The sequence below is a fragment of the Coenobita brevimanus genome, chromosome 44, assembly GCF_032717465.1.
Source record: "Coenobita brevimanus isolate Jiangsu-jjx chromosome 44, ASM3271746v2, whole genome shotgun sequence".
Classification (NCBI taxonomy): Eukaryota; Metazoa; Arthropoda; class Malacostraca; order Decapoda; family Coenobitidae; genus Coenobita; species Coenobita brevimanus.
In genome coordinates this window covers 11,637,754-11,650,252 of record NC_136997.1, presented here as the reverse complement: position 1 = coordinate 11,650,252, position 12,499 = coordinate 11,637,754, and the positions used below count along the sequence as shown (strand labels likewise).

At 39.1% G+C, this 12,499-nt stretch overlaps 1 protein-coding gene and 1 pseudogene across 1 annotated transcript in view; both read left to right on the top strand.

The window, feature by feature from the left end:
* Nucleotides 1-12,499, top strand: part of LOC145397974 (glutamate receptor ionotropic, delta-1-like) — a 206,706-nt gene that overhangs the window by 109,820 nt on the left and 84,387 nt on the right. The window lies entirely within an intron of this gene.
* LOC145398275 (5S ribosomal RNA) lies at nucleotides 6,454-6,572 on the top strand (annotated as a pseudogene).

The window sequence follows — 12,499 nt, the reverse complement described above, 5'->3', positions numbered from 1 at the left end:
TGTCGTTGTTTGGGTGTGTCTGTGACTATACTCGTTTGTCGTCATAAAAGCATAAAACCTTCATCAGTGAAAAAGTTTTCAGCCAATCGACGTCATTTTTAGACGTATCATAGTTCCCCCACCTTGTCAAAAGTAATGTCTTGGAAACCTCGGGCCCCGAGACGTGTGGCAGCCCGGCCTGGTTGATTAGTTCCGCATCAGCTGTTGAGGGAGAATGTAGCATGCAACGCGGCATTTAAATAGTACTCTACTCTGTCCCGTGACACATGACATATTCCACTATACCAATAGTGCTTATATTTACTTTTTGAGCACTATTGTGATCGGATTTGGTGTTTGCAATAGGGAATTAGGTTTCTGTGAATCATTCCTGGCCATCATCAACCGCTGGCCCAACGAAGATTGTGCTAGGCATACCCTGTTTTTCGGTGTGTTCCAACAACTACACTCCCTCTTTCCTGCACCCAATGTGAGTATTCAACCATTGAACAATAGTGACAGTGAATCAGGTAGACTCTGTTGGCGGAAGTAATTTGTCATAATTTTATCTGAAGACCAAGAAGACAGCACCATGTACTGAAGTCTGTTGTTTCTTTTAACATATATATATATATATATATATATATATATATATATATATATATATATATATATATATATATATATATTTATGTGCCCGACTCTGGACATAGACTTCTCAGCCTGTTCCCAAGGCCCAGTAGTCCTCCTACATATCGGACACCTCTACATGTCACCACTTCGGCGCTAACACCCACCGTCCATATTGAAAACATGCTAGGGCTGTCTCATAGAGGACTGGTGTATTGGTATTAGCAGGGATATTTTTACGACATGTCAGTGTGTGTGTGTGTGTGTGTGTGTGTGTGTGTGTGTGTACGAGGAATCTCTAAAAAGTTTAGAGTGATCAAAAATTTCGGTGAATCCTAGAATAACTGTACTGAAAATTAGGTGCATATATCAGATACCCCCATCAAAGTAATTCCCCGCCTGCACACACTTGTTCCACCGTTCCTGCCACTTCCTGAAACATTGCTATAAGTCTTCCTTCTTGATCTTCTTCAGAAGGTTGTCATCTTGGATTGGATGGCTTCAAACGTTCCATAACGACATCTTTCATCGTGCGCTTCAATTCGGGAACAACCAGAAGTCACAAGGTGCCAAGCCAGGTGAATAAGGTGGATGCGGCAGGAGCAGAATGTTTTTCCCTCTCAGAAATGTCTTGATACTGCATGTTGTTCAAACTGCAACATTTCCCAAAATGCGTCAGATGCGGCAGACATGACCTCAATCCATGTCTTGCCACAGCACACTGGCCTGTACTGTTTGGTGTCCGGTGGCTGATGGCAACTAGAAATGTGGACAATGTAACAACCATCAACCTACACATACTTCAAATCATTTCTATTTAGTAGTACCATTCACCGAAGGTTTTGATCACTCCTCATATAAACTGTGTATATATATATATATATATAAATATATATATATATATATATATATATATATATATATATATATATATATATAATGTTTATAAAGGCTCCCGGCATTCTTGGATGTGTCGATATACATATATATATATATATATATATATAGTGTTTATAAAGGCTCCCGGCATTCTTGGATGTGTCGATCTTAGTCACTTAACCCGCCCCATCCCGACCACTTTTCCACCACTGACTCCCTCCAATCCCGACCATTTTAAGAATTTTTTTTTTTGGCTCAAACCTTCGCTTTTGGTGAGAAACATCGAAAATTCATAGAGAAATTGCTCACCTGAGGTTTAAAATACTCATTACAGGTAGGAGTACCTCCTTACCTTACAGGGATTTCTATCAGGCTGGCACCAAAGAAAACGAGTTCTATGGGAGGATAACTATTTCACACCACTCATAAACGGTATTTATTTATTTACTTGATACGAATTTATATGTAGTAAGAGAGTATATTGGTTTTCAAGCAGTAATATAGGCATTATAAGCATGGTTTCACTCACTCATACCTGAACTTTTTTTGCCACATTACCTGATCATCATTTCTGTTTCTTCCTCTAATGCTATGTAAAGTTTGTCCTCCACATTGTCGTTGATTGGGGAATCACTCTGGCCCTGAATTTCATACCGTGGCATGATATGGTTATACTGGCCAGGTCACTGATAACAGGTGAATTGCTGAGACAGTGGCGTGCAGGGGGGGGAGGAGGTCATGCTGGGTAAGGCATTGTCCCTGCCTGGCATCTTGTTGAGGAAGGTGTCACGTGTATATTTACCAAAAATGACAAGCGAAAATTAAAAATTGTGCAAATTAGGGACCTTGCAATTTTTTTGCGTTTATGTACGTCGACGGGATTGGCAGTGACAAAACGTGTGGACGTTAAAGAACGTCGACGGGACGCCGCGGGTTAATGACGGCTTTCTATCTCTTGCAGCTCCAGTCCCTTATTCCTGGGGTTACACTCTATAACCTTATCCGAGGTCTTTTTCTGTCTGCGCTTCTTGCAGCCCTCCCACTGACATTCACATTTCTCACTTTTTCACACCCTGTTGTCATTCACCATGCTCTCGGCATACCAAAACCATCTCATTCTACCCCTCCTCATCACAACACAAATACAATAGACAGTCCCATCTTACCTAGCAACTCTTCAGTCATAACTCTAACCCCCCCCACCCCCACCAAGCCTTGCATTCAAGGAAGCACTATATATCCATCTAATTATTGTCATTTTTTTACATTTGAGCCTACGGGTATCCTCTTCCTTTACTGCCCACGTCTTACTACCATATAGCGTTACACTCCTAACACATGCTGCATACAAAGATCCCATAGCACGGGTGAAGAACTCTCGCAATGTAAGGAGAGGCAACAACTCCCTGAACTTCCTAAAAACACTCCTTACCCTAGCCACAGAGCTAGCTCCGGTCCTACTTCCACACACTCGAGACTCATCAGCAATATCAATCCTTTCATGTCTGACAATATCTACATGCTTTCCCCGACATATGCATACACGAAATCAGCATTATCTCGTAGTCTGCCTCTAATACCACTACATCTCTGATGCACCCATTTATCATAAACACTGCACAAGATGGGTTTATTTCACAAACCTTTGTGGCAAACACCACGTGGTCACTATCCCACTGCTTAGACAGTACCGCCACCATCCCTATATATTACCATCTACTGTATTTTGTTTTGCCCACATTTACTTTCAAACCCTAGCACCGCATTCCTTCTCTCCATTTCGTAAGTCTCTCCTCCGTCTTTCCTTCATTTTCTGCAATTAACACCAAGTTATCAGCATACAACATCTCCCATGGTAGTACGTTTAAGATATCAAGTGAGAGAGCTTCAACCACCATGACAAACAATAAAGGGCTCAAGAGTAACCCCTGATCCACATCAACATTCACGAAAAACTCATCATTTAAAATTTTCATTCAGTATCACTTGGGTGCGAACACCTGCAAAATAACTACAACTCGATCCCAGGCTTCCTTATTGCTCAATTCACCATCTCCCATCGGCCTGTCAAAAGCCTTCTTCAAATCATCAGAAGGAATATACAACTCCCTTTTCCATCACATGATTTTTCTGAAGCTGTCATACAATGAAATATGGCCTCAGTGATCCCTTTGCTTGGCATAAGCACAAACTGCATCTCACCAGTATTCACTCCTTCCCTAATCGTACCTTCAAGGACTCTCTCCATTACCTTAATTATCTAGTCCAAAAGTTATAGGCCTCTATAGCCTCCTCTTTCCAGGCATCGCCCTTTCCTTTGTACAAATTTACAATCATACTCTTCAGCAAGTCATCTGGGACATCACACTCATACATAATCATATGTATCAAATCAGTAGCTAAATCCACTCCTGTATTTCCTTAGGCCTTCAGCGTTTCAGCAGTTAACTCAGACACACCTGTCACCTTCCCCAACTCCATCCTGCCTGTAGCCCTGCTCACAGTAGCAGTATCATTCAAAGGTCATGGGTCAAGTACTGGATCTGCTGACATCAAACCTGCTCTTTTCCAGGCAAGCTTCTCATTCAGCAACCAGTTATTATACCCTCTCCAGGTGTTTTTAATATCATCACTGTCCACCATTACCTTTCCTTCATCGTTCTTCACACAGTGCCCACCAGTCATATCCCTGCTTTCCTTCTTCATCTGACTTGCCATCTTAAATTTCATATTCTTTATGTGAAAGCTATTTAGGATATTCAGTACAAGCCTCTGAGCCTCAGCTTTTGCCCTGAATACCTGCTTTCTAATTCAGCGTATGGCAGCTAAGTATTACTCTTTGTAACTACCCCTTTTCCATTCCCACAAAAAATCGTCTTTTCTCCTTAACTGCACTTCTACACTTTCATACCGTGTGTTCTTACCTAATTGTTCTTACCTAATTGTATCTCTACAGGAATGAGTCAAGCTCGTACTGTCCCGTGTCTTAAACCATATTTATCGTACATATCCTTAAATTTGTGAATTGTTTTGGCATACACTATTTCATTCGGTAGTGCATTCCATTGATCAATTGCTCTGTTTGGGAAACTGAATTTCCTTACGTCTTTATCACCTCTCTTCTTTTGCAGTTTTTGCAGTGTCCTCTTGCTGATGCTTCTCAATATGTTAAGTAATCCTTTATGTCTATTTTCTCCTTCCCTGATATGCTCTTATATAGCATTATCATGTCATCTCTTTTCCTTCTCTCCTGTAGTGTTGGTAGATTCAGTTTATTTAGTCTTTCTTCGTAGCTTAGGTCCCTTAAGCTTGGTATCCATCTTGTAACGGCCCTTTGAACTTTTTCAATCTTGTCTATATGGTTTTTGAGATGAGGACTCCAGATTACTGATGCATATTCCAGGGTTGGTCTAATGAATGATGTTATTATCCTTCTTAGCATGTCTTCATTTATGTATGTGAATGCTATTCTCATATTTGCAAGCAGTGTATACGTGTTCCGTACCTTCTTGCTGATGTGGTGAGCCGGAGATAGTCTGTTATTGATAATCACACCTAGGTCTTTCTCTCTTTCTGATGTGTATAGGGTTTCACTTCCTAACTTATAATCCCAATCAGGTCTTTTTCCACTTTTACCAAACTTGATTACATGACACTTGTCCACATTGAATTCCATTTGCCATGTATTACTCCATTCATGAAGTTTATTTAATTCTTCTTGTAGCTCTTTACAAGAGTCTGTGTTAGTAATTCTCCTTTATAGTTTTGCATCATCTGCAGACATATTCAGATAGCTCTCATTTCCAGTGTTACTGTTTATATATTTATATACACTAAAAACATGATTGGTGCCAGCACTGAACCCTGTGGTACTCCACTAGTCACTTCTTTCAATGATGAGTAGCTTCCTCTTAGTACTGTTCTCATTTCTCTTTTTTTGAGAAAATCTCGCATCCAACAAAACAGTTTGCCTCGAATTCCTCCTTGATGGTACAGTTTCCATAAAAGTCTTTGGTGTGGTACTGTGTCAAAAGCTTTCTTGAAATCTAAATAGATACTGTCCACCCATCCTTCCCTTTCCTGTATTGTGTTTGTTACTCTGTCATAGTAGCTCAACAGATTAGTAACACATGATTTTCTTTTTCTAAAGCCAAACTGTCTTTCTGTTATCATACTGTGTTCTTCTAGATGATTTACCCAAGCTTTTCTTATAAGCTTTTCTAATACCTTGCTTACAACACTGGTCAGTGATCCTGGTCGGTAGTTGAGTGGATTTTGTCTATTTCCTTTCTTGAATAAGGGGACAATATTCGCTTTTTCCAAGTATCAGGTAGTTTACCTTGACTCAAGGATTTGAAAATTAAAAATAATGGTTTACTTAACTCCTTTGCACATTCTCGTAGTACCCAACATGAAATTTCATCAGGACCACTTGCTTTTCCTCTGTCTAATCTACTTAACTCCTCCTGTATTACTTTTTCTGCTATTTGTATATCTGGTAGTATATGTGGACATGCATGTTCCACGTAGTCCCTCTCAAAATTTTTTTCTTCTGTAAAAACTAATTGGAAATTCTTATTTAGTGCTTCACAAATATCTTTCTCTTGTGTATAAGTGATTCCCTCATCCATAATTGATTGTATTATATCTTTTACTTTGATTTTGCTTCTGATGTAGCTGTAAAACAGCGTTGGTTGATCACTACTTTTATTTATTATATCCTCCTCAAACTGTTTTTGGGCTTCCCTCCTTATTCTTGTATAATCGTTTCTTGCCTGTTTGTAATTATTATACTCCCTTTCACTATTATGTCTTCTGTATCTATTCCACAACAAATCTCTTCTTTCTTTTGATTTTTTACACTCTGTATTGAACCATTTCTGTATTTTCTTATCTGCTTCTTTGTGCTGTGGGATGTACTTCTGGACTCCTATTTCATAAAATTCAAAGAATTTTTTATATACAGCATTTAAATCTGCCACGTTGAGTACACCGCTTCCCATCCGATCAGCGAAGTTAAGCAACATTGGGTCTGGTTAGTACTTGGATGGGTGACCGCCTGGGAACACCAGATGCTGTTGGCATCCCTACGTGTCAAGTGGGGTTGGTGGAGGATTAGTGCCCCTCCCTGTAAAACAATTAACTCTAAGCCCTTGGCCACCCCACTTGGGATACATGGCGTCTGGCAATGGATGGATGGATGGATGGGATTTAAATCTTGTCCTCTAAGCTCATTTTCCCAATCAACTTCTAAGAAATACTTCTTTAGGTCTTGATAATTTCCCTTTTTATATTTAGGCTCTTTTTGTAACTGTCATTGCTGTTTACCATGTCATATGCTATCCTGAAGTTATAATTTAGTACTGCATGATCGCTTTTGCCGAGTGGAGGGTGATATATTAAACATTCAATATCATTTTCTTGCCTAGTAAATATTAGATCTAGCAATGAAGGTACATCAAGTCCTCTTTTTCTGGTGGTTTCCCTCACATGTTGCGTTAGGAAGAACTCTTGTACGAGATCCAGGGGCTTTTGGACCCAACAGCTTTCTTGGCTAATTATATCTAGAGTATTCCAATTTATATTTGTATTGAAATCCCCAGTTAGTATAATTCTTTCTGATTTCTCTTCCATATTATGTAGTAATGATCATATTCATCTCTTTCCCATGTGTTTGATCTGGGTGGCATGTACAAATTGGCTACAATTACTTTACCTTCAGATGTGTTGATCTCTACTGCAATCAGTTATGCTTGTGATGGTATATCTAGAGTTATTTCATTGACTTTTAGATTTTTCTTAGTTAATGTTATAATTCCTCCTTCTTTTTTTAAATTTCTGTCTCTTCTCCATATATTGTATTTCTCTAAGTTTAGTATGTCATTGGATATCCTTGGTGTTAATTTTGTTTCAGTTAGGCATATTATTTGTGGTTCTTATTCTCTGACATAATCATTCATCTCTAGTAATTTAGATACCATTCCATCCACATTTGAGTACATCAACTTTATCATCTTGTTTATATACTTGTCATGACATGTTTCTACTACTTTCCTCCTTTTTATTCCATCCTGTTTGTGTACCACTTTCGTACCTGCAATCCTAATACTTTGTAAAAAAAAATTCTTCTTCTTCTCTTCTGATCTTCCCTCATTTTTTGTTTTTGTTTCCTCCCTTTTCTCTTTCAGTAATTCCAGTTCCTCTTGTGTTAGGCATCTTTTTATCCATACATTTTTGAACTCCTCTTTTTCCATAAGATTGTTTGCATTTTTTAGTATCTCCTCCACAGTGTTTACACTCTGGAAAGTCACCTTTAGAGGTCTTGTCTTGCTTTTCTCATATTTCCCTAACCTTTGTGTTCCTCTATGTCTTTACTACAGATTTCCTCTGATACTTCTTTCAATAAGCTCATTACATTTGCCATCTCCTTTTTGTCTCTTGTGATCTTGTTATTTACTTCTTCCTCTTCTATACCAGTGATTACTATATATTTGTTTATATCTACTGAATCTCTGACTAACTTTGCATTGTTTTGGATTATTCTTTTCACTTCCTTTTTAATGCTTTTTTCCTCCACCCTTGTTTCTAAGTCTTTCTTTACTTTCACCATTTCAGCATACGTTGTTTCCACATCATTTTTGTAGCTTTGCACAGCTTCATTCACCTGTGTTATCTTCTCCTCAATATCACTGCTCTGGTCTATAATACTGCTTACTTCCCTAATTGTCTCTGTGTCATTTTTGAACTCTTCCATAACACTCTCGTGCTTGACTATTGTACTTGCCATTTCACTCATTTTCTTCCTAAGTGTACTCAATTCCACTGTTAGTTCACTGATGGTTGTGTCTTATTGGCCTCCCTTCCTAGTTTTTATATTTCTTCCTTTTGCAAGTGCATCTGCTTCTTTATTTCATCAATTTCATTTTTGAAAGCCATTTCTAGTTTGTTTACACATTCAACCAGTCTATTGTGAGTCTCCACTTCAACCAGTTCTTGACAGAAATCATCATTTTGCTTTTTACCTTTATCCCTTTTCTTTTCCAAATTTGCTTTACTAAAGTATGTATCCATTTTGCAATACTAAAAGTGTGGAGTATGTACTTACAATCCCCGTGTTGTTGTAGTCTACACAAACCTCAGATGACTCAGCATATTCTTTCGTCTTGGTTCTTTTTCCTGTTTGAACAAGTCTTGTTTAAACTTATTATTTTTTTTCCTTTTAACCCCTTAACCACGGGGCGTCACTTTCGTGATGCTTGGGAGCAAGGGATCATACCGCGGGGCGTCGCTTTTGTGATTCTGTGTTATTTTGAATTCACCCGGGCTTCCAAGTGGGGGCTTGTATCATCTATCAGTACTGCCGATGTCCAACACTAGTCAGCACTCCTAATCTCATCTGTACTCCCATCCATTGTTGACAATTTAGCCATTTCTCCCCGTTCTTGACTCCCCTCCCTACCCCCCCTCCATTACCCTATCCTCTCGCCTGCCCGGCCATGCTACGCTAAGTAAATCTTCCCTGGAATTTTTCACTGATTTCATCCATTGAAATAAGCCCTATGTCGTATTCTTATACCAAATAATATATACAAGAAAGAAATAAGGTAAGTGAGAGTGCCATACACCTGGAATTGGCTAATTATCACCTGACAACACCTCACGTGCACTCGTTCGCTAATTTTCGCTGTTTTTTTTCCCTTGAAATATGCTGTATAATCTATTTTCGTAATAAATATACATGTAAGGAGGGAAGAGAGAAGCCTAAGTGATATTTACATTCACCTGGAACTACCTAATTTATAATGTATTGTCTAGATTTCCTGCCAATTATATCAGTGCTACACAAAGCTGTTTCAAGATTTAACATTGGTAGCTCTGATTATATATCTCCTAAGTAGGCCTCTAATCTATTTTCGTAATAAATATACATGTAAGGAGGGAAGGGAGAAGCCTAAGTGATATTTACATTCACCTGGAACTACCAAATTTATAATGTATTGTCTAGATTTCCTGCCAATCATATCAGTGCTAGACTTAGCTGTTTCAAGAGCTACGTTGGTAGTGCTGAATAACCCTAAAGTAGGCCTCAACCCCGGCCGGCCCTCCTAGTAGTTCTCTCTCAGATTCCGAAGAGGAGGTACGGCTCATCCTCTTGCTGACTTCAGGGCCTTTTTTCACCCCCATGCAAAGGGCCCTGTGACCTTTACCCCCTACTAAACCTCGTGTGGAAAGAGGTAAAGGGCTGACAATTGATAAAAGAGTGACTACGATCTTTCTATTGAGTAAAACAGTGCAAGTGGAATTGTAAATAATGTGTAAATAATGTATAAACAGCAAGTGAAAGTAATGAATGTAAATATACGTGAACAATGGAAAATAGTTTTATAAGTTACTTCAAGTGACAGTGCATAACACAGTGTAAATAAAATAGAAATGTAAATAACGTAAATAAAATAGAGAACGTAAATAGAAATGTAAATGAGTAGTATTATAAGAATACGAGTATATACCCTAGGAGTAATGAAAGTGAAAGTTTCACTATAGCATGTCTGAATACTATGAGTTATGAGAGTGAAGATGAAAGTGACATTCACTCTTAATGCCAGTATACAGGACGAGAAAGTGAATGCTACGTATTTTACTGAAAGAAATTGAATCCCTACAGTGGCAATAAACTAATACTACTGAAGGAAACTTATGGATAAAGACTGTAGATATATATAAGTGTTATGTAGTTATAGAAATATAAAGTGTGAGGGGTTTTATGAATAATAAATGACAGAGTACCAAGAGCGAACTAGTGGAAGTGCGGCGGTCAGACGCGCTCATAATTTTATTGCTTTCACAGTGTTTTTTTTTTTGGAATATGGATCCCAAACTACTTGAAAATCATAGAGTAGTATTTATAGTGTTTATATCTGGCTGTGGTAATCATATTACGGGTTGTCGGGAACTGTAAAGTGGAGACTTCGTTACCCAACTTCAGAGGTCTCCACAAGTCCTACGGTAACTGACGAAGGCTCAACAAACATTCCAGGAGAAAGCTGAAGGTATGTGCCATAAGCATATATAATTTTAATATTCTAGGACTAATAACTGATTTTTGGCAAATATTTTTTGAGAGTCTGTCGGAGCCCGAATAACCCCGTGGCACATGCAAAACATCGGTAAACATGCCCGCGGTGTAGGGGTTAATAATGAAAAATCATTTAGTCTAACCTGGTACAGAGCTTGACTCATAGAAAGATACTAATTTAGGTAATGCCACTGGCCGTGTTGGTTCGGTACAGAGCGCCGATGTCGCACGGCCGCCTCGACTGTATATATATATATATATATATATATATATATATATATATATATATATGTATACAGTAATCCTAGTAATAACCAGACACCTAATTCTCGGACACCCCAATTTCCGGACATGATGGTCCCGGGCCTTTGGAACCCCGAAATGGCCAAAAAGTAAAAAATAAAAAAATAAATGATTTTTTTTTTCAACTGTACTTTGAACTTGGCACACAGCACCAAACAGTTGTGTTTTCGTGAGTAGTAGAGGGGCCCCCTGCTTTCTCCCCTCCCAGTTCTCGCCTAACTACCATCGTGATTACAAACTCATCGCAGTGGCTGCCGCATGTGCTCGTTTTTGTGAATAAACACTGAATAAAATGCAATACTTCACCACTTGACGTCATGGGAATTTTCAGTGTTGTGCAGTGTTAAGAAATTAGAATTCAGAGTTCAATGGATTAAGTGCAGAGCAAACTGGCATTTTGCAGCTGGCGTGGTACAAGTAAGAACAGAATGTGCAGTGTTAAACAGTTTTAATTCACAATGCAAATGATTAAGTACAGCACAACACTGGATTACAGTACTGTACATGCTTCAAGAGCATTTTCCTCACTGCCAGAGCCTAAGAGGAGGCTGGTTACTCTTCGTATCGGCCACGGACGTGTTGTAAGTACCCTGTACACTGCTAAATATTTTCCGTACTGACTTCCAATTTGTTTTATGTGAGGAAAAAGGAAACAAAGACTAGGAGCCTGCAAATACTTCTTTCCAAGAAAAAAAAATACAAAAGAGAGCCAAATTCTAGATCCATTAATTTTGAGATGTCTGGAAACACTGCATTTGAAAGACTGGAGACCATAGGAAGTAGGAAATACAGACAGAGGGAGACAGTTCCAGAGTTGACCTGTTGCATACATGAAGGACTGGGAATAACTGTTAACTCCAGCATTAGAGAGCTGGACAGAAAAGGGATGAGAACTTGCTGCTACACGGGTGCTACGCACCCATTGTAGAGGTGGAGGGATGCAAGCGGACAGCTCAGAGGAGCAGTGACCATTGAAGCAGCGATAGAAAAGAGATAAATATGCAACAGTGTGGCAAAGTGACGAAGGTTGAAGGGAACCAGTAAGAGGAGGAGAATTAATGAAACAAAAAGCCTTTGACTCCACCCTATTGAGAAGAGCTGTATGTACGGAGCCTCCCCACACATGAGAATTGTACTCTACACAGGGGCAAATAAAACCAATGTATAAAGTCAACAACTGTGCAGAGGTAAAGAAGGTACAGAGTCGGCTTAGCACAAGTAACCTCTTGGAAGCAGATTTTACAAGAGGTGCAATATGATCTTTCCAAGATAAGTCTCGAGTGAATGAAACCCCAAGCATGTTCAAGGATGGTGCAGGATTGAGCTGGATATTATTAAACATTACTGGGTACTCCTGTGCAAGATTTTGTTGGGCTGATAGGTAAAAAACTGAGTCTTTGATGCATTAAAAACAACTAGATTATTTTTACCCCAGTCAGAGATATGAGACAAGTCAGACATTAAGTGTAACTGCTGATATGGACGTGGCGGGAACTGAAAGGACAGGTGAAGGGAGGAATCATCAGCGTACGAGTGGATAGGGTTAAATGTACAGCTTAGGAGGTCATGATGATTAAAAGGATGAGAGGACAGAGCCCTGGGGAACACCACTGTTGATAGATGTAGGAGAAG